The sequence below is a fragment of the Erpetoichthys calabaricus genome, chromosome 1 (assembly GCF_900747795.2).
Source record: "Erpetoichthys calabaricus chromosome 1, fErpCal1.3, whole genome shotgun sequence".
NCBI classification, from domain to species: domain Eukaryota; kingdom Metazoa; phylum Chordata; class Cladistia; order Polypteriformes; family Polypteridae; genus Erpetoichthys; species Erpetoichthys calabaricus.
Window position 1 is genome coordinate 125,153,910 of NC_041394.2, and position 22,708 is coordinate 125,176,617.

General features: G+C 38.2%; 1 protein-coding gene across 5 annotated transcripts in view; it reads left to right on the forward strand.

Moving 5' to 3' along the window:
- The window catches only part of lzts1 (leucine zipper, putative tumor suppressor 1), a 162,608-nt gene that overhangs the window by 71,536 nt on the left and 68,364 nt on the right, over positions 1 to 22,708 (forward strand). The window lies entirely within an intron of this gene.

The window sequence follows — 22,708 nt, forward strand, 5'->3', positions numbered from 1 at the left end:
GGCAAATGTTTAAGTATGTAACTGATAATTTATTTTAAGGGATTTCACACGAGGCGTGCAATTATTGCAGAAACGATCGAGCAGGTGTTCAAATTGAACTCTTTAGTCATTGTTGAGGTTGCCAGTTGTTATTAAGTACTATAAAGAGAACATACTCAGTGGATTCAGAACCACAGCTGTATGCTTTCTTTTGGGGTTCATATTATGGAGATGAGCTCTTCTTTCACAATAACACTGCATTCACAATCATAATAATGACAGTTTAATATTTTAATTATAAAAATTTGGGAGAGGGGGTGTGTGGGTGTGTTGGGCTTTCTAAGAAACACTTGGCATCTAGCAAGAATCACATACTCACACTGGACCAATATGGAACTGCCAGTTAAACTAACCTTCTTCTTTTTCTTTTGACTGCTCCCGTTAGGGGTTGCCACAGCGGATCATCATCTTCCATATCTTTCTGTCCTCTGCATCTTGTTCTGTTACGCCCATCACCTGCATGTCCTCTCTCACCACATCCATAAACCTTTGCTTAGGCCTTCCTCTTTTCCTCTTGCCTGGCAGCTCTATCCTTAACATTCTTTTCCCAATATACTCAGCATCTCCCCTCTGCACATGTCCAAAGCCAATTAAATTAACCAAACACACAAAAAAAAAACCCCAGTGAGACACCAAGAGAGCCTGCACACTCCAGTGAATGGGCCTGAACTCAGAATGTAGGTTTCTGGGACTGTGAGGCAGCACTCCTACTTGCTAAACAATTTTAATATTATGATAATTAAACTCAAAAGTGAGAAAAGGCATTGATGGAGATGTTGTATTCCCCGTTATTACGGAGCATTTTTCAATGCAATTAAGTACAATCTTCATAATGTTCTCACAAAATGAACACAGACATATCTGCAAAATGCTCTCTTTTCATAAAGACAGATGCTTTTATTTAAACAGAGGTGCTGCTGTATGCTGTGGCCTTGTGTGACCCGTAATTTAGGAACATAAGGTCAGGCCAGGATATGCTGTGTGTAATTCCTGAAAGCTCTTTTGAGAGCATTAAGTAACACCTGCCATGTGTGAATTTAAGGGGTGTGATTTTGCAGAAAGAATATATTTGACATGGGTGTCTCTGCGTATTATTATTTGTTTCTTTGGTTAAGGCTTATATTTGGCCGGTATTCTCTACATATATACTTTTACAGGGAGTTATTGGTGGAAGGTAGGACACTGAAATGAGAAAGCTCTGCATTTATCTTTAGCTAAATCCAGTAATCAAATGGAGTGTGTATATCTGTTTTTTCTCTCCTTTTGTTATAGTTGAGGCATAGCATTAACACAAAGAACCATAGACACATGGAATACATTACCAAGTAGTGTGGGAAAGAGTAGGACTTTAGGGGGCGTTAGATATCCACATGTTGTTATTTTGGAGAATCTTGGTAAAAAGGACTGGCCAGCTTGATGGGCCGAATGGCCTGTTCTCATCACAATTGTTCTACTGTTCAAATAAGCATCAAAATGAAAATAACTTGCAGGGCGATTAGAAAGTCCCAAATGGCATTACAAGACAAAATCAGCATTACCATAAATCATTGGTTGCCAAGTTTTTGAAAATTTAGAAAATTTTGATTTATATTTGCGCCCCCTACAAAAGTAACATTAATTTTGAAGACGCAGAAGTCAAATTTCTCATTTTTGAACCACATACAGCACTGCGGCTGAACAAATTAATACGTTTTTAACTCAGTGTATAACATTTAAATATAAATTGCACAATTTACCTTTATAAATCACAATAATCTTGTAAATGTGTCCCCCATGAAGCTTAGACATTCGATTGATGATCCTGGGGTTGGAGTATCTCACAAACCATCAAGTGGCACTAGGAAATGACACAAGACCAAGAATCAAGATGTTTGGGGGTCTGGAGACTCCCATGAAGCAATGGGTGCTGGTGCACCGCTAATGAAACACAGTCGATGAGCTTTGTCTCCTGATAACACATGCACTGCAGTTCAGAAACAGATGCACCACACAGTTAAAATTGCTGTATTACTGCCTGGACCACCAGCAGGAGAGAAGGACTGAGTGTAACTGAATAACACTTGCCTATAAACAGAGGTATAAAAAGGTGTATGAATGGCTTCTGAATGGAAATTTTAAATATGATTGCAGAGAATTTTACTTTATAGAGTTACAAGAATTCGTATTTTAGGAATTTGCTTCTTTTATAAAGTCTATGTATTAGATTTTGTTGGTTAACAAAATGGACTGCACTGTAATGCACTTGTAAGCCCTGTTGTCATCAGCAAGTGTTGCATCCAGTCCAATCCCCATTGTCCACCCCAGGAAAAAATGTCAATGAAACTTGAAAATAAGTATGTTTCACAATCAGGGCCCTCACAGAAATCAATACTAAACCTCACCCTTCTTTAAGGATCATTGCAGGCTACAAATTTAATTCTCTTAACAAAAGTTATTCTCCTTTAAGAATGCTCTGCCTGCAGCAAGGAACTGTGAGAACATGCATTTCTGTGGCTGATTCACAGCTGACACATGCATGTACAATGCTTGATTCTTTTCAAATCACAGAACAGAAGTGCTAACTAATAGATAACCTATAAAGGATGGTACACTGCAAGACAATGATTGCACCACGATAAAGTCGGACAATGCACCACACTCAATTTCGGTAAATCACGACACAGCTTTCCTCTTTGTCCCACCCCCAGAAATGCCATCTTGCAAACCATGGCAGTTCAGGTAATCCTGGATGGGAACCCCTGCCATAAATGAATGCTCGATGAATGTGTATTTTATAGGTTTCAATAAAAAAATGTGTCAGCCTAAGAGCATTAAAAAATGTATCAATGGAGAGATGGATACTTAATGAATGTGAACACATATCTGTGTATCTATGTTCTGAACTTTCTATTTTCAGTAGAGACCCTTAAGATACTGGAGGCTATGAAAACAGCAATGGGCAGAAGGCCAAAAACATTTCTGTACTAGACAGCAAATGTACAAACACCCCACAATCTTTCATTCACAAAAGGCCCATGAAGTGTCCAATTAACCTAATAGCATGTTTTTATAATGTGGACCCCCAGAAGAAACCCAGGCAGACAGGTCCATGTGGACGCTATATGAGGCAGAAATGCTACCCATGATGCAGAGATATTCTGAAACCACTGTTCTCTTTGGCTTTGTTCCCAAACTCGGTCCTGGGGGCCCACTGTGGCTGCAGGTTTTTGTTCCAACCAGATTCATAACACTGCACAACAAAGTTTTTGCTTCTTGAACACTGTTGGGTGTTTCTTATAGATGTTTGGGTGCTGATCACGAATATCACATCATGTACCGTTTCAGAGAAATCTTCAGTTTTGTCATGATTTTTTCTTATATTTGTATCCAAACATTTTCGTTCCAAACATTTTCGCTCCCATGAGTGACTTAATCAGTGACAACACCTGATCACACTGTATGATATAGCGAATTCACAGCTTAGAATGAAAGCCCAGTTTTTAAATAAATAATCACTGCACTCGCATCTTAAAGAGGGGGTGTGGTAGTGTGGCCGGAGCGGTTCCTGGACACTACGTGAGGTGGACGTTTCCTCACTTAAGTGCACAGGTGAGGAATTGTCCGCATCCATAATTGAAGCCGGGAGCTGCTAATCGCCACACCGGAGCCACGTCCCCAGGATAAATAGGAGAAGCGTGAGGCGAAAAGAAAAAACGGTAAAAGAAAGGAAGAGGCAGAGGGCAGCACTGGTGAAAAGAGTGTACCTGCGAGCGAGATGAGGAAGAGAAAGATCAGCGCAGTCAGGGGTCCCAGATGGAGCGAATGATCGGTGCTCGTAGGACAGGATGGTGCCCACTGAGTTAGAAGAGTGGGTACGATCAGGGACAAGTCTGCTCTAGGGATCCGTGGAATGACTTTGAGTGTGAGAAGGAAGACGGGAGGACAACCGACCCTGGGCGGTCAGGCAGATGCCAGTGGAGGCAGTATGAGGACTGCGGTGGCTGAAGTCTTGCCCGCTGAGCACAACTTTGAAAGAGCTGGAGAGACTAGGAAGGAGCAGAGCTTGGCTGGTATGACCCCAATGTTGTCAGCAGGATTTTTATCTTGTTTTAGCCTTGTTTTAAATGTCTGGGATTTTTACCTGTTTTTATGGATTATTTATTTAATAACGTTGTGAACTATTTATTTGAACACTTTTGTTTTTGGTTTTGACATTTTAAATTAAAGCACTTTGCACCTTTTTGCACCATCCCCTTGCTTCACCATTAATGTCTTCACTGTCCCGCTCATCCGGTGACAGTAGTGGGGGCATGGAGCGAGAACCTGAATCATCACACACTGATCTCATTTAATTAACTGGTATTTTTTTCTGTTATTCTACATTCAGAAAAGCACAACAGCATTATTTTTACATTTATAAGACATTTAGAAATATTTCTGTTTTTGCTATAAATTTGAATGCTTAACTCTCTTTTGTTAATTTCATTATATTTTGCCCTTTCTCTGTGCAGTTTCCCCCTTTGTTTTATCTTAATAATGACAATTAAAAATGAGCAGAGCAGACACCCAGGCAAACAGCACTGAATAATCAAAGGTTGCAACTACTTTAGTGTCAGAGCCACTAATTAGTAAATAATGGGTTAATTAGAAAACCTAGAAAAGTAGAATGAAAATCAAGACGAAAATATTGTTAAAAAGAAAAAAAAAACATTCCCATATAACTGCTTGGTACATTTTAATATATATTTTTTTCTTTTACCAATTTCAGCTTTCTAATTTCTATATTGTTCCCAAAACTCAGAACTTAAGAAATAACACATCACTTAATTAGCCCAGGAGTCCCATTAAAAACAGAAGCTGGTTGGAACAAAAAACTACAGCCACAGTGGGTCCCCAGGACCGAGTTTAGGAAACACTGAGCTATACATTTGTGACATTTTTAACAAAATTAACATAAATGTAATGTACGTGCTTTTCCATTTCAGATTTATAAGTTAATAACAGTGGAAAGAAACCCTATTTAATTATCTTTTTGTCATTTCTCAGTAACTGGTTGAGCGAGTTGCCAGTAAGAGAGCACCAACTACCAGGACAATGGAGCCTCCTATATTTGCATCATAATGAATCCCCACCAGGGCACACAAATGACAGCTTCACGTATGTTACTGCATTTTTAAGCAAATCAAATGCAGTTCCCTGCAGTGTGCACATTTTGAAAGAGCCCATACCAGCTGACACTAAAGCATCTGCCAGTGCCACTTCTGAATGTCTGAATTCATGAGCATAGATAGATATATAGAGAGAGAGACACAGGCACACAGAGTGGTAACTAAATAATGCTTGCCATTAAACAGAAGTATATAAAAGTGTATGAAAGGCTTCTGAATGGAAATTTTAAATGCATTTACAGGAATTTGTTTATTTTAGGAATATGGCACTTTTTATAAAGTCTATTATTGGTTAAGAAAATGGACTGCACTGTGGTGCACTTGTAATCAGTGCTGTCACCAGGGTCAAGTGTTCTGGGTTTTAATCCCAATTCTGGTAAGTTTCCATGATGTCGAGTTTGTACATTCTGCAGTGTCTACATGCATTTTCCTTCAACATCCCCAAAGATTGTGCATGTTAGTTTAATTGGGGACTCTAAGTTGATTTTATGGGAAAGAGCCCTGCATTGGTATGGTTCCCGCCTTACGCCTGACTTGATGTTGCCAAGATAGGCATTTACTTGCCACCCTGTATATCAGTGGTTCCCAAACACAGTCCTGGGGGCCCCCTGTGGCTGCAGGTGTTTGTTTCTTCTGGATTCATAATCAGTGATAAAAATGGATCTCATTTAATTAGCTGTTTTTTTTCTTTTCTTATTATGCATTCAGAAAACCACAGCAGTATGATTTTTACATTTAGAAGACATTTAGAAATATTTCTGTTCCTAAATGCTTTAAACTGTCTTGTGTTGCTTCCCTATTATTTTTTTCCATGTAGTTTCCTCCCTTCATTGTATCCTAATGACAATTAAAAATGAGCAGAGCAGACACAGATGGAGCAAACGACTCCAAAGGATGAAAGGCTGCAATTACTTCAGCGTCAGAGCCAGTAATTAGTCAATAATGAATTAAATAAGCAGAACTCCTGGAAAAGCAGAATGAAAATCAGGATGAAAATATTGCTAAAAAGTAAAAACAACATACATTATTCCCATATAACTGCTTAGTGAAAATGTATCAAACATATTAGGCTAGGAGTCCAATTCAAAACAGAAGTTGGTCGGAGCAAAGACCTGAAGTCACAGGGGGTCCCCAAGATGGTGTTTGGGAACCACTGCTATATATATAATTAAGAATGTCATGTATATTTTCATACTTTGCAAATATTTGTGGAAACTGACAGAATTTCAGATTGGATATTATACCTTTATAATTGGAGCTTGGTCAACATGAAGGGTTTTTTCTCTGGATAAGTAATATTGTGTTCATCTTGGTTGCTTCTCTGCACCCCTCGTAACCAGTAAAAAGCAAACATGGACATAAATGAGTGAATAGATGTTAAAGGTAAATGAGGGATTTTGGGGATTTCTTTAGTAAAAACACAGAATATGTTTAATTAAATATAAGTAATAGTAGTAATCATAATAGACTGATTATGGTGGCCCTGCTGCCTTGTAACCTTGGGGTTCACATCCCAGGTGCTCCCTGTGTAGAGTTTGCATGTTCTCCCATTGTCTGATTGGGATAATAATAATAATTCTTTGCATTTATATGGTGCTTTTCTCACTATTAAAAGCGCTCAGCAATTGCAGGTTAAGGGTCTTGCTTAAGGGCCCAACAGAGAAGAGTCCCTATTGGTGTTTTATGGGATTCAAACTGGCAACCTTCTGATTGCCAGTGCAGATCCCTAGCCTCAGAGCCACCACTCCGCCTCCATCCGTATGCTCTGTTATACTCCCACAGTTCAAATTAAGAAATTAAGGTAGGTGAATTGGCATTGTTTGTGTGTGCGTGAATGTGTTCTTCTGCAATGGACTGGTGCCTTGTCCAGGGACTGATCCTGCCTTGTGCCTAATACTTGCCCTGATAGATGGTATATACATTCAGGGATTGATTGGTAATTCTTACATATTTTAAGTGACTTTCTGTCTTGTGAAGAATTGGGTGAAGCTGTGCAGCTAGTTTACCTATCTATTCATCCATGTGTCTCATGGAACCCTCCATCCATTCATCCACCCATTTTTTAACCTGCTAATTCATGGTGTGCCAAACCTTTTCCAAGACATATCGAGTGTAAGAGAAGAAGAATATGTCAAAAGAAAGTGAGTTCAACAAACAGAGACACTCAAACATCTGTCCCACTATTTCATAATGAACCAATTTAGAGTCACCCATCAACTGAAACATCACTTGTTTATAATGCAGCAGAAATAAAATAATAACGTGAGTAGTTTATTCTTTCTGTTCATTTTTTGTGCAGCCACAAGCCTACTGGCCACTGTGATTACCATTTTTGTGACATTTGTGAGAATCATTGCTCCTTTGCCATCAACTTTCCTTGGGGTTAAGCAGCACCAGGGCAATCACATTTGTTGATTGCCCACGGCTGTGTGCTGAACACCCCCAAGCTCTGGTAATAATTTTTATACGCATCTTCTATCGTTGCCTACGTTATTAACTCTTTCAGGGCTGATGACGACTTTTGTCAAAATTCAGGAGTAGAGGACAGTAGTCAGCTGTAAACTGCGACAAAGCTCTCCCTTAAATTTTAGTTCAACTCTCTTTGCTAGAAGGAAAATGACATAGCTTTGTTCATTCAACTTCGATTCCCTATGAGTAGTGAAGAGCAAACAACCTGTAAAATGGCATCAACATCTGGCGAGAGACCAACGCGAATGTACAAAGCAAAATACTCCATGGACGTTTTACGTAATTTCGTTGAATAGGTCTCTTACTTGTCAGACCCCGAGTTTAATGCAAGTGATCTGCAGATGGAGATCGAAAACGAAAGTGAGGTAACAGCATCATCTGATCGGTCTCCAGCTGATCGTGGTGCTAAACACTTTGTGTAGCTGATGCGCCTACAGCAGCGTTCGCCTGGGACCACCACTTATGATGACAAGAGGTACAAACCATATTGCGTCACACTGCCGCTGCCAACCTGCTGTGCGAAGACAGCCATGTAGCTGTCTCACTATGTACTCCTGCTGACTATCGAGGTGTCCCTGCACAGCCACTGCTCCCAGAGATGCCGAACATGCGCCAACATCAGCCACAGCACATAGCAACAGACAATTTATGTTGATTTACGTGTGAAACCATTGCTTTTTAAACAGGTTGTTCATAGCAAATAGTCAGACTGGAAAGACATTAGTATTATGCAGTGCGCAAAATATTTACATCGTGGATCAGGATGCAACTATCACCAGGCTGTGACCGGGAAGTTCACCAGCAGCACTTCTGGATTATGCTGTCCTATTCAGGATTTTGGGAATAAAGGTGTCAAAGTGTTAAATCTGAACTACATTGAAATATGTGGAGATGGGCACAACAAACTTCTAGCTGCTAATATCACAGTGTTTAACATAAAGTCCATCAATGGCAAAGCACGGGGATTGTCAAAATTCTGTGCAGACTGCAACCTTGATATGTTAAGTTTAACTGAAACATTGCAAAAACTGAAGGAGTTTGTGTCTCTAATCGAGGCAACTCCATCCAGTTGTGTTACTTTGCAGTGGCTAGAAACTCAGAACAAGGCTGGAGGGCCTTGTAATTGGTAGAGCTGAACTAACCAGCAAAACAATGCCAATTATATGTGCATTGTCCTTCGACTGGAACTAAAACTAAGCCTGGATGGAATATGACTCTTGAAAATTAAACTGCAACTAAACCAAGGCCATGCTAATTGGCACTAAAGCTCAGCTTAAGAAAATTAGCTTGGTGATGATGTTATCAGATCTTCTGCTACTACGAGGAATCCAGGTGTCATTTTTATCCCTCCCTTTCTTATTCTAGCCACATTAATTATATTAAGAAACTTTCTTATTTCCACCTCTGTAACAAATCCCACGTTCGCTCATTCCTCTCCTTTTCTGGTGCTTAGGAACTTGTCTATGCTTTTATTATATCCACATTGACTACTATAACTCTGTAGTGACAGGTGCCCCTTCTATTCTGTTATCACAGCTCCAGCAGGTTCAAAGCTCGGCCTCAAGAGTCCTTGCAAAGACCCATAAAAGCAAGCATATAACAGCCATCCTGCTGTGTCTTCACTGTCTCCCTGTATCTTACAGGATTGAATTTAAAATTCTATCAATAGCCTATGAAGCTTTAAATTACCTTGCACTAAGATACATCAATAACCTCCTCCATCACTATGCTTCTGTCAACCCACTAAGGTCCAATGATTCTCCCAGTCTTCTTTGTGCCCCAAAACTAACCTGTGCTCTATGAGTGACATAGTCTTCATGTCTACTGCACCCAGACCCAGAAAACAGCCTTCCTAAATGAAGGAAATCAGCAAACTCTATTTATTCTTTTGAAAAAAAAAAAAAATATATAACTTATTTTAACTGGAAGGCATTTAACTTACCCTGACTTTTTAAACCTTAATAATAATTCTTTGATTATTCTTAATTATGGTGGCCCTGCTGCCTCGTAACCTTGAGACTGGGGTTCACATCCCAGGTGCTCCTTGTGTATGCATGTTCTCCCATTGTCTGATAGGGATAATAATTCTTTGCATTTATGTAGCAGTTTTCTCACTACTCAAAGCGCTCAGCAATTGCCAGTTAAGGGCCTTGCTCAAGGGCCCAACAGAGCAGAGTCGCTTTTGGCATTTACAGGATTCGAACCGGCAACCTTCCAATTGCCTGTGCAGATCCCTAGCCTCAGAGCCACCACCTTCTTTCAGTTTACTCTCTTGGTGAAGTTGCTGTGGATAATTTGTGTTTTTATCATAAATTGTAATTTGTTCTTGATTGTATCTTTTTATTTTATGCTGGTCTAATATATCTCATTCTATTTCAATGCTTTGTATATCCTGTATTTATCTTTATTTAGTGTTTAAAATGAACATTATTTGTATGCAATGTAGTATGTGCCCTGTTGTTCATTCTGAATTTCTGTGAAGCACTTAGGAAAGGTGCTATATAAATAAAGTGTATTATTATTATTTATAGAGACAGGGACTATCCTGAAGTATAAAACTAGTATTCTAGAGCCTTGAGATTTCCGCACTAACCACTGCACTAATGTGCCACCTAAATCTGTATATGTACTGTACTGTATGTTGCATAAATAAGTGCTGTGTAGACCACATTCATCAGATTTTTGACACCAATGATGTGTTTGTCTCCAGGTAGTTGCTTTTACCCTGAGAGTTGGTAATTTGGATAATTTGATATGCTGATAAGCTAATTATTCAATAAAGACATTCAGGCAGAATTAGTACTGCTGACACTATGACTCTGATATCACCTACTGTGGACCCGCTCTCTATAGCAACAAATAATTAAATCAGTTATTACTCAAAATGATGGCAAAACACTTCTGTATGTGAAAGCTGTTAGGTTATTTGATGAAAAAAAAATGTAATCAAATGAATCCTAAAGAAACCATTATTCTTTCTGGCTGTTTTCAGAACTTATTTTTGACATCAAAAGTCACAGTCTATCCCTGCAGTAATCAGAACATGACACGAATAAACATTCCATACCAAGAAACTCTCATGGACAAAGCACAAAGGGACAATCTTTTTATCAATGTGTCTACAGAATCAGTGTCCACCGAGGAAACTCACATTAGCTTACAAAGAACAAGAAGGAATAGAAGGAAAGTCGTTTGAGAACCAAACAAAAGGTCCTAAGCTCCCCCTTTTGTTGTAATCAGCTGGTATGAAAGTGAAAGCTTGACTAAATAAATTGAGTTTAATGATTTATTAAATAAACAAGATAATTAACAGTAATACCTGACAGGAAACAAAACCTGTGCAAACCACATTTAAAGATATTATCCATCCATTTTCCAAACCAACTTTGGCTGTCACAAGGCAGCTGGAGCCTATCCTAAAATTGGGTACAAAGTTGGAACATCACCTAAACTGGGCACCAGTCCGTCACAGAGAAAAACACACGCAAACACACTAGAGCCAACATAGCAGCGCCAGATCACACACCCTGCACATCTTTCGACTGTGAGAGAAAACCAGAGGAACCTGGAGGAAATCCATACAGACAAGACGAGAACTCCCGGTCTCCTTACTGTGATACAGCACCATCAGATCGCCTGTTTAAAGATTATGAAACTAAAAACTAGGCAACTTAAGAAAAGATGAAAGATACTAACTTAATTGACATAAAAACCTGAAAACGAAACAAGCTATGTCTCGAAAAACAAAGCCAAAAAAGCAAAATACAGGGAGTCACAAGAAGGGCAAGAAAAGGGATTGAATGATGATAGAAAATATCCTAAATTAAATATTGCCAATAGGCAAACCATAATTAATTTACAAGGTTAGAAACATACAAGAACAAATACCAGTAGATAAATTACAAAATGAAGAACTAAAGAAACAAAGAATCACCCAACTGAAAAGTAGCAACACTCACTTTTAGTCAACAGCCTACTAAGCACCATAAAGAGTGAAACAGCAGGCTCAGATGATCACCCAAACAGCACACCAGCGGAAGAAGAAGAAGAAGGCCCTGCCCCCTGAAAAGATCAATCGTAATTAAAACACTAAAGAGAAATAAGCAATAATAAACAAACAAAAGGAAAACCAAAATAAGATACTTTTAAAAATATAAGAAACATGATAAAATTTCAAAATTAAAAACAAAGGACAAGAAAATCAACAAGAAATCCAAAACAAAATTAAAGCCAGCTTTTAAGGAGAGAGGTCGGGGCTGATACAGCACATTGCAAATGCTCTGTCCTGGGTATGATGTTAACCTGCATCCTGCCCCAAGTTGCAGGGAGAGCTTGGGGGTTGGTGGCAGGATTGGCACTCCAGACTTTAAATTTGGGCAAAATTTGAATGCCTCTACATTACCCACCTAAATCAAAAAACAACAGTAGTATAGCACAATTAACAATCGTACGTTCAGCTTAAACATCATTTTAAGCCCCCAATACTCTTGGTAAATTAAATGAAAACAAAACACAAAAATTAAGAAGAAGGTCTTAAACATGAGACAGCATTACCTTTTGTTTAACTTGGTGTGCATCAAAATGCTTGAGTCATTTATGAGTCTGTACTGCTTATGACCACAGTCCTAATTTACAATGATAGTGGAAATTAATAAAGGAATTGTGATTATATCTGTGATATAAATTGTGATCTAGTTGATGAAAAGGTTAACAAGAACTAAAAAAACAAGACTCAGCTGTAAGACAATAGGAAATACTTACCATGTAGGATTGTTCAAAGATTCATAGTATGAAATTCAAATACTTGCTGCAGGCAACTTGCCTTGTCTATCATATTTGTTATTGTGGCACACAAATAAACAGCTAATAGTTCCAAAATGATCTATATTTAAAGCACATATACCCTTCACGCATTCATTCTAGGAATCATAATGATGAGCCTCACTGAAAAGAATGAATAGAATGGCACTCACCATGCTTACAGATCTTTTGCATTATTTGCACAAATGTTCTGCTTCATTGTCAGCAGCAGGACGTCAACACATGCTGCCTTCCTCTCAGCAAGACATGATGACCGCAACTGACATGAATCTTTATTTGCACAAATGCTCAGCATGCTCTAAATAAACAGACAGCAGTGTCAAAACACACAAACTCCTAATGTGCGATAGATTGTTTTGTGGCAACCTCAAGAGTATTTTATTTGTGAGAAATCCCTTGCGTTAATATCATGTGAATAGGTTGTTAAGGGTGAAACTGCCGCTGTGAGACTTGATGCAAGCTGGTCAGCTGAAGGTGCAGTGTATTGGTAAGATAGCGTAGCCAGAATTTTGCAAATATATACAAAAAGATACTGAAAATATATCATCATCTCTTTTGATAACTGTACAGTATGACTCTACTAGTAGCCCATTTCAGGAACTGAAAACCCTCACTATACAAACATGTATCAACAAAGTTATGGATAAGTCATTATTTAAGCTACAGAACAAAAATGTATTTTAAAACAGGCAAAAAAGACGAATGAAGATCAAGTTTCTAGCATTCATGTCACATTTGTTTCAGTGACCCTCTGTAGCACAAACTCTAAGAAATACTTTCCCAAGGTCTGCCTGTGACACCGCAACAGTTACAATATTCTGATCTTGCTTGAATCCCATCTTTTCTCTCTTTCATTTTAATTCCTTATATTTTTTAAACTGACTCTGATGATGATTCCACAGTGGTGTCTCTGCAGTCTTAATCATTCACGTCACTTGTTTTTATATTCCATTTTCCAAGTTGGTGATTTACCTTGCAATCTTTGGTTCCGTTCAAGCATGTCAAGTCAGTTTTGTTAAGCGCCTTGTTTTTTATTCTGTGAAAGGTGCTGTATAATATGAAACTTAAGTGATTTAATTATGTAGAAAAGCCTACAAATAGATTCTGAAGCTATTAGGAAGTAGGGGAGGCTTTGCTTTTTGCTTTGTTTCAGCAAGGTTTCGCATACGCCAAATTCCCATTTCAAATTTAAGAGATACCAAACACATATGTCAGAAGTAGACAGCTTATTAAAATTCTAAAAGTTTCCAGTAGCCCACTATTTTAAGGTGATACTGTACCATTTTTTTTACATTCCTTCATTTCCAAAACTGTATTTTTTTCCTTCATTATAGTGTGAAATTTGTGACCACACTATGGGGGGGCATCTCAGACCCTCAAGCCCCAGACACAACTGCACTGACAGTGCAAATACACATTATTGCACACCAAGTATCTTTAAACAGGCTCCTTCCCTACAATCAATGACATAATTCTCTTTTCTTCTTTTTCCTCCTCCACTCCAACCCAGGGGAGCTTTGTCATCCTCCTCTCCTGCCACTAACTCCCCCCTTTGAGGCACAGGAAGTTCTTTTAAGCTGGACCCAGAATCACTTCTGATACAATGATTGTGCATCCTGGAAGCGATTCTGAGTCAAGTGGAACTTCCATATGACAAAGTGGCCTCCAAAGACAGCCCTCCAGTGGCACCATGGACCACAACAGAATTGTTTAATGGGACTTCAAAGCATTCCTGGAGGTATCCAAGTGGGAGCCTCCTGGTAGAGATGCTGCCACCCAGTACCTAATATGGCTATGGGATGATGTCTCCCACTGTCTGTCCTGCTCTAATAGCCTTCCATCCAAGTAAGGGTGCAACAGCCATCCCAGCAAGAATCCCAAACCATTCATGCCTGTAAGTGTTTAACAACTATCCCTGCTGTAATGCCTACCCATTCATACCTTCCTTTACACAGGGTACAAGTGCTTATTCTGCCAGGATTGAATTTAGGCAAAAATTAATCCTAGAAGATGTCCATCACTTGGTACATTCAGGATCATTTTCAAATTTTTTCTCCAGCAACCATGTAATAGTTACCTTCTTCTGTGCTACGACCAGCAAGTATCACACTCATGTTCAAACAGTTTAGAGTTAGCATTTAATATAACATGGATGTTTCTAGGGTGAGGAGGAAACCAGAGAGAAACCCCATGCAGCACTGCCTGGTAGGCAGGAATCAATCATTTATTGGTCACCAGTCTATGAGCATACTAATTTGCCCTCCTATATTACCTCGTATCAATCAAATTTAGATTCATTTATCAGCCAAATTGTGTGATGTGTGACGAAGCAGACTATGTAGAGGAAACCCTCACTTACATGGGAAGAACATGCAAACACCACACAAGAAGAGACAATGATGAGAACTGAACCCAGGTTTTAAGAGTCAAGAGGCAGACATTAACCACTACACCACCTTGCCTATATTTTCAAAATACGTTTACCCAGTTTGTAAGAATGTTTTACTATATGTGACCACTGCATTTTGTTTCCAAAAAATCACTCAAAAGCAACCTTTCAGCAAGTCACAATAGTATTTGATTTTTGTTAAGAAATAAATCTAATTCATTGAAGTAGCACACCAAACCAAAAGGTGCAGCCCATCGTACATTTGGATGATGATCCACTCTGCCACACGCATTTACTGCTTGCCTTCACAAAGCAGACTACAAAAGGATGTTTCAAAAAGACAGGTGGAACTTTCACAGAAGGCTGATCTTGCATATTAATATGAAAGTCGCCTTTGCAAGAAAATCAATAATGCCACGTGTGAGAGGGAATTGGCTTTGGGGTTAGGCGTTTCAAGTTAATCAAATCCATTTGCAGGAAGCTTCCATGTATAATAGTAGGCATTGAATGCCATTTAAAAGCAACCCCGTAATCCCTTCTGTTTATTACTTCTAGGCTGGTAATATTGTAGTTAAAACAAAATCCTTTGGCAAATCTTCTGAAACATATAGCCACTTGGGAATGTAGAAGCAAAGGTCATTGGGTCAAGTCAGTTCAATTAAAGGATTATCCTGTAGTGGACAAAAGCCGGACAAGCCAGGATGGCTGCTGTCTCTAGACATATTGACCAACAACTGATTGGGCAGATGGCCAGAAAAAAGGGCAAAAAGAATAATTGGGTTATATAGCTGGTCGATACTGACCACAAGTGCAGCATATTGGCTAACAATGAGAGCCATGCCTCTCTGAACTTCTAACAGACACCAAGCACCACACTGCTTCATAGCACTGTTAGCGGTGAAAGTCCATTGTGTCTGTTTTGCTGTTGGCACTCCTGTAGTATGCAGAGTGTCCAAAAACTTTAACTCTGGATGCGTTTTCAATTTTACAGGTGTGAGAATCACTTGCTCTAAGAGCTGCACAGAACTGGAAGTAAACTAAATAAATTAATCAACTCAATCAAACTAATTGTCCATGAATAAGAGTAAATCTTTTAAGAGATTTTACAAAACATAGTTGTCTGGAGCATTGATGAATGTGACATTTGAAAGAAACATTAGTTAAAATTTTTTTCAAATTAGCTACATTAACCTTTTTCCTCACTCCTGCCATGTTCCTTTCCAATGCTAACTGTTCTTTTCACTCTGTGCCCATTCTCTGATGCTGTGCTGCCAGAGGAGGCCTGATAAAGGCTGTTAGCTTTAGTTCATGCAGCTAACCTCTCGTCTACAATCATCTCAGAATAGTGCCATTTTCTCTCTAGAAGCTGGACAGCAGCCAGTTTCTTCACCCCTCTTGCTCCCAATGTTCAGGCTAATGTAAGTCATCCTGTCTCAAGGGAGCTAACCAGATGTAGTCCCCACAATGTTTAAGTGGGTTTTGAAAGCTGTGGGGCTAAACATGCAGTTTATGTCATACTAAAAGCATCTTCTTTTTGAAAAGAATTTTTTTTAGAATTATTCAAGTGACGTGGTTCAATTGATTGCCATTCTTGAAGTCTTAGATATTATATCAACTGAAAAACTATTATTCTTCCAATACACATTTATTCTATTGTGTTTTATCCCTTTGTTTTTGTATTGAAAGTAGAGAACTGACAAACTGATTATTTTTTTACTTTGTCTTTGTTATTTCTGCGTTGTTGATCTCATCTTTACATTTAATTTGCATTCTGCTATGCCAGCCATGGCAGTTTATTAACAATAAAATGTAAACCCAAACATTTTATGAAATATCCTTTAATTGTATATACTATTTTATACTGAGGAACCTTTCAACACTTTATTATTTCACTGAATAGGTTATCTGTAAAGTTTAATTTTCGGTATCTAGTATATAGAGAGATGGCTGGACGGCGCAGTGGTTAATGCTGCTGCCAATCCGTTACCTTGGGTTTGAATTAAATTCCTGGTTGCTGTGCATATGGGTTTTCACATTTTCCTTTATTAGTTCTATCTTTGGTTATTGTTTCTTGCAATCAGAGAATAAGGCTTCGTAGGGTGCTCCATCCTCAACGATGCTTGGTCGAGTTCTGATGGCATTCATTGGGGCACATCTGTTTTTATGGCTGTTCTGTCTAAAGGCGTGTGGCGAATCTGGGTGGAGCATGGGTGGTGCTAGACAACCTTCTCTGACTTCATGTCTTGACTGAGGCAAAAGAGAAGACATCATTCGTGACCTCTCATCCCAGGGTGGTATTGCTTTTATATATATATATATATATATATATATATATATATATATACTAGGGGGCTCTGCCCCCTGCTCACTTCGCTCACCAACCCCTGGGCAGGCGCTACATGCTAGCCACTTTGCAGATGTGTTGCTCGCATATGGGGAAGAAGATGTACAATTTAAACAGATTGTTATTTTCAGGGGAATTGTTACATATGCATAATAGAACTAACTATTTAACATTACAGCGAGTAATTGACCATAGTAAAAAATAGTAAAACGTAATCAGTTGAAAGAAAATTATGTTTCATGTTGCATTAGAGGTATTCGTTGTGTTATATGTTTTCGTTCTGTTTGGTTTTGAAATTAACACGCAAATACTTTTTAAACTCACACTTTTACTGTAAAACTTCAGTGAAAACAATTTTTTTAATTAACTTTTCATCAATATTGCATTGAATTTTGATTCCGAGTTTGGACTTACATCGTGACAACGCAATGTATAACTGCTCGTGAGTGAATATCATTTCCTTCTCTCTAATAAATAAACCAACTTTTTCAAATGTTTGTCCCTGTGATTTGTTAATTGTCATAGCAAAAACTATTCTAATGGGAAACTGTAAACGTTTAAATTCGTTTGACTTCATTGTTTCTCAGTGCTAGGATTGCCCGTGTACTTATTTCTTCTGTTGATAATCCTTTGCAATGAAATTCTTCAATAAGATTTGAACATAACAAGTCTTCTTTTATTGGGAACTTAAAGTGAGGAAAATGTAAAAATTTATAAGAGCTGAGAGTGCAGGAACTGTGTCTGATAAAAGCATTCACACGAATGAGAGGTGAGACGACCGTGGGCATGGGCCGTTAACCTGAAATGGTTGAGAGGAGGGCAGGACTTGAAAAAATCTCTTGGCAAAAGTCTTGTCTCAAGATTTTCTTTTATAATAGAGAGATATATAAAACAATAAAAACAAACAACATTTTCCCTAAACACACATAAGAACGTCTGGCTTTGATAATACAGAGTTGTTGCTGTCAGTAACAGGCTTGTAGGTGAGAGTAAGATTAGCTCAGAACTGTTCAGATTGTACCACAAATTTATATTTAAAGTCATTACCATTTGAATAGAGCAGGTCCAGATTGTAGTATCCACGGATGGAACATGCTGATGGAAGTTTCCTTCTTTCTTTGATTGAAGTCACCAACATTTATAATGATTCATCATTAAGATATTGGCAACAGAGAGAATCATTTCTGTTGTTGAGTCAGGCAGTGCTATGTAACTTATCTCCCTGGGCAGTAATGTGGGCAAATTTAGTTTACATTTCAATGTCTGCATTGCACATTTAGTTTTAATAGTACTGTGCCCCCCCCCCCCCCCCTTTTCACCATTGCTCATTCACATACATCTCTAGACTTCTTTATCATTTTACAACTCCACCTAGCATCAAAATAGGTGCACCTGAACTCACCATGACTCCCCATGAGATATAGCAGTTTTGTACAACTTATATAAAAGCAATCAACAATTTCTTATCATATGGAGTTAGGCCAAATTTGAACCCTCTACCCCTTATCACTGCTCTGGATCTTCACCCCTTGGACAAGCTTTTAACTTTTATCCTCACTCTGAATCTTCACTCTTTCCATCTTGGACAAGCTGCTCTTCCAATAGGGTGTAACAGGGCAGCAGTGATCACAGTGCTACCAGGAGAATGTGGGAATATTTAATATATCCCAGTTTAAGTTCCTCAGAGTGTACATTCTCAGATTTTATAGATGTAACAGTTATTCTATACTATACATACAGTATATGGAGTGTGTATATATTCAGTACCCAATTTAAGATTTTTTTTCCATGCAGCATGAGATTTATTTATAGGTTCCCCTCTCACAGTTTCTCAGTACACACAAAGAAGTCAATTTATTCCCAAATTAGTACACTGAGAATGCAGATTGGCTTCATATTTATAATACTTATAAATATTTTTCCATCACTAAGTTAAGATATGGCTGGTTAATTTCCTACTAATCTCTGGCTCTGTTTGTCTTCAAGTCTAAGGCAAATAGTACAATAGCCTGTAATGGTACTGTATCTGGAAACTTGCAAATGTTTAACAGCCATTGTAATTCCCACTGGAATTCTTATTTCCATGTTCCAGATGTGTCACCACATTTATGTCTATAAGAGGTAATATGCAAACACATCGGCATGTGTATGAATATTATTTCTGGCATTTTCTGTCTGTTCTTCAGGGGATGGCATAGACCAATGAGAGGAATAACAAAAAATCCAAAGGGCAGATTTAGCTCCAGAACATGGAATATAATTAACCTATTTATACTTGGGTTTAAGGCATTTTAAGGAGTTGCCACAGGCATCAGCTTGGATGGAGATAAGGATATGGCAGGACAAGAACTAATGAAAGAAAGATGAGCACACACACTGGCAGCTAGGGAGCCCTTGTCAATTCTAGTGTTGAGGGGTAAATAGCCTTGTGACTATATAAGGCAGAAACAAACCTGGACAGGGCATCAATGCACCTAACATGCACACTTTGGACAGTAGGAGGATACCGGAACACCTTGAGGAAACCCGTGCAGACATGGGGAGAATATGCAGACTCCATGTTGGGAGGACCAGTGAAATTAACATTTAAAGGATATAACTTATACATTTTGATTCATTTTAATTTAATTTATTCTTACCTAAGAGCTTTACAATGATGCTTAAATATAAAACAGTAAGAAAACTCTGATAAGTGTGGCAGAATGGAAGAAGGTGTTGTTTTCTCTTCCCCTCTCGCTGTTCGCAATGACCATACTGTACATGCTCTGTTTACTTTTGCTGCATATCTTTCTTCAGTGGTCATTTTTAATAACCACAGTATGTTATCTCAGCCTGAATTTTGTGAAAATTTTAATCTTTTTTGACTTGTTTTCATTGTTCAATTAGAAAAGTATGACGCCAATTTATATCCCATGGCTTTGAACAGTCATTAACTTTGTTTGCTTATCTAATTGTATTGTACATGTAATTAATTTAAATATACATTTTGGTAAAGGCTGCCATGGTAGTTTTGTTTTTAAAAATGACATTAAATTATCTTTAGAATTGCATGGTGTTAATTTGTTCAAAATAGCATTGGATTTGGTATTTTTTAGGTTTCGTTTTTGTATAAATTAGGGAGATTTTTGTACGTTCTTATTTCTTCACTGTAATTGTTACACAACTCTGCAGCGTTACTGGTTGCTTGCTTCATATTTTGCAGTCATTGTCAAACCATTTGTAATATTCAAATGTTATTATTTGTATGATTCTCTCACATCCTGGATACATAAATTTGAACATATTATTAGTTTCTAATTGTGGAGATGTATTAACTAGAATATAGTTCAGCAAAAATTCAGTCTTATCCTAGGGATCACTACCCATGTTTTGTCCCATACATCTGTACAGTTTATAGGTTAACATGCTTTCCGTTCTGCTCACTACATAATAAAGGTTTTCCCTCTGAATTTTATTGTTGTGAAACACCAAAATCTTTGCTGTATTGTGATTTCATTTCTGTGTTAATGAAGTCCATTTTTGTACTAGCCCTGACTGACTACAGTGCAGTGCCAAAGAGCTCAGCTATGAAAATGGGCGATTTGATTGGGAAGATTCTGAAAATTCTCATTAGTATAGGGGGTCTGTAGATGGCAGTAGGTAAATTACACCATCAAAGGTATATCCTTTAGATTTAATAATTCTGATCCATGCTGATCCGCGCTTATCTCTCCTCTCATAATGTGGCAGACTAGGTCTTAACTCCTATATGCACCAGACAATGGACTCTTTGAAACAGCTGTCTTTCACTGATTGAGGGATTAGCTCACTGAAGCCAGACAGAAAGCGGACACTCTCATTAGCACAACTCCTTCTCTGCTTGAGCGTAATAAAAATGAAAGTTCATAGCAGGGCTTACATGCTCCAAAAGTTGTCATTTTATACTCCAGAACAGTTTTTCATAATCCTTGAAAATTCCAGCTAATTGCTATTGAACTCAATTTAACTGGCAATTATTTTCAAATTGGCACCTCATCTAAGGTTGGGTGCTGATTTGTATTTGGTGTTTCCTGAATAAGCCTCTGGACCTTGAGCTGGATTAAGAATGTTCAAAATGGATAGATTGAAATATTTTAACCACAAAACTACATCCATAATACTTTTCACAATATCCATACATAATATGAATGTTTTTTTTAACCTGCTTATTCATTACAGGTTCTACAATATCTAGTCAGTATAGACATATAGCCAGTATAGTCAATGTCTAGTCTTGGCAAAACTGGGTGTAAAGGAGGAACCAACTCTGGACAGCACACACACAAGCTCATACTGTAACTCTTTCATAGTGGGCCAGTTGAGGCTGTCAATGAACTCATTGTGTACATCTTGGAAATGTGAAAGGAAAACAAGACCTTACTGAGCAAAACCCACACGGACATTCCACACAAAAAGCCCACGTAGAAACTCCACACAATCAGACATCATGGGTTTCATTTATAAAACTTTGTGTGGATTTGAGCATGAAAATATGCTTATACCAGAAGACAGGAAAATGAACCTGCCAAAAAAAATCCAATTTGTAAAACCCGATGTGTGCACATGTCTATGCAATTTACTGTTATAAATAATAACTTTCTTGTAAATATGCACATTTGAATGCACAAAGAATTCCGGGCTGAGACAAATACAATCATGATGCTGCAGACCTTCATTGGCTGGTAGAGCATTCTCCCTCCTGATGCATCGTGTTGTAAGCTCCACAGCTCATTGTGCCAAGATCATGCACGACATTATAGAGCCTCTCATCTGTCCTCTGGGGGCAGGAAGAGCAGAAGACGTCAGCATCTGAGTGGGTATCCAGTAGTACATGGCACATGTAATGGCATGATTGCTGTTACAATGAATAGTACAGGTCATATGAAACACTGGGACACTGAACTGGTGAGCCCATTAACCAGTAAGTAACAGAATGTATTTGCTATATTATCATATATTAACCCACTTAACAGTGAGTAATGAAACGTGTATTCTGTATTATCATGTAAATTAGTCCACTTACAGTGAGTAATGTAGCCCACCTACCAGTGAGTGATGTAATGCATACGTTATATTATCATTTGGCCATATCTTAAAGGAAACAAGTAGTAAGATTATGATGAACTGTTATTTATATTAGTGTTTACAATGCTTATTCTGCTATTATTTTGACAGTCACATCATTCCATTCAGATCACACAAACACTAAGAGTGAAAGCACTTACAGTGGACAACCTGATACCACACCCCCAGAACAACACAATAAAAGGAGGAAGAGGAAGAAGATGGATGTGAGTGACATGATGGCAACATTTTTTGGACATGCAAAAGAAACAATATGAAGAATTTGTGCAAGGAAAACAGCTGTGTTAGCACAAGAGATGCTAAATGACTGGATGAAGCACAAATGGAAATGGAGGAGTGTCGACAAAAAATACAATAATTATCTTATGGTCCGTTTTTTAAAACTTTCTTTATTGC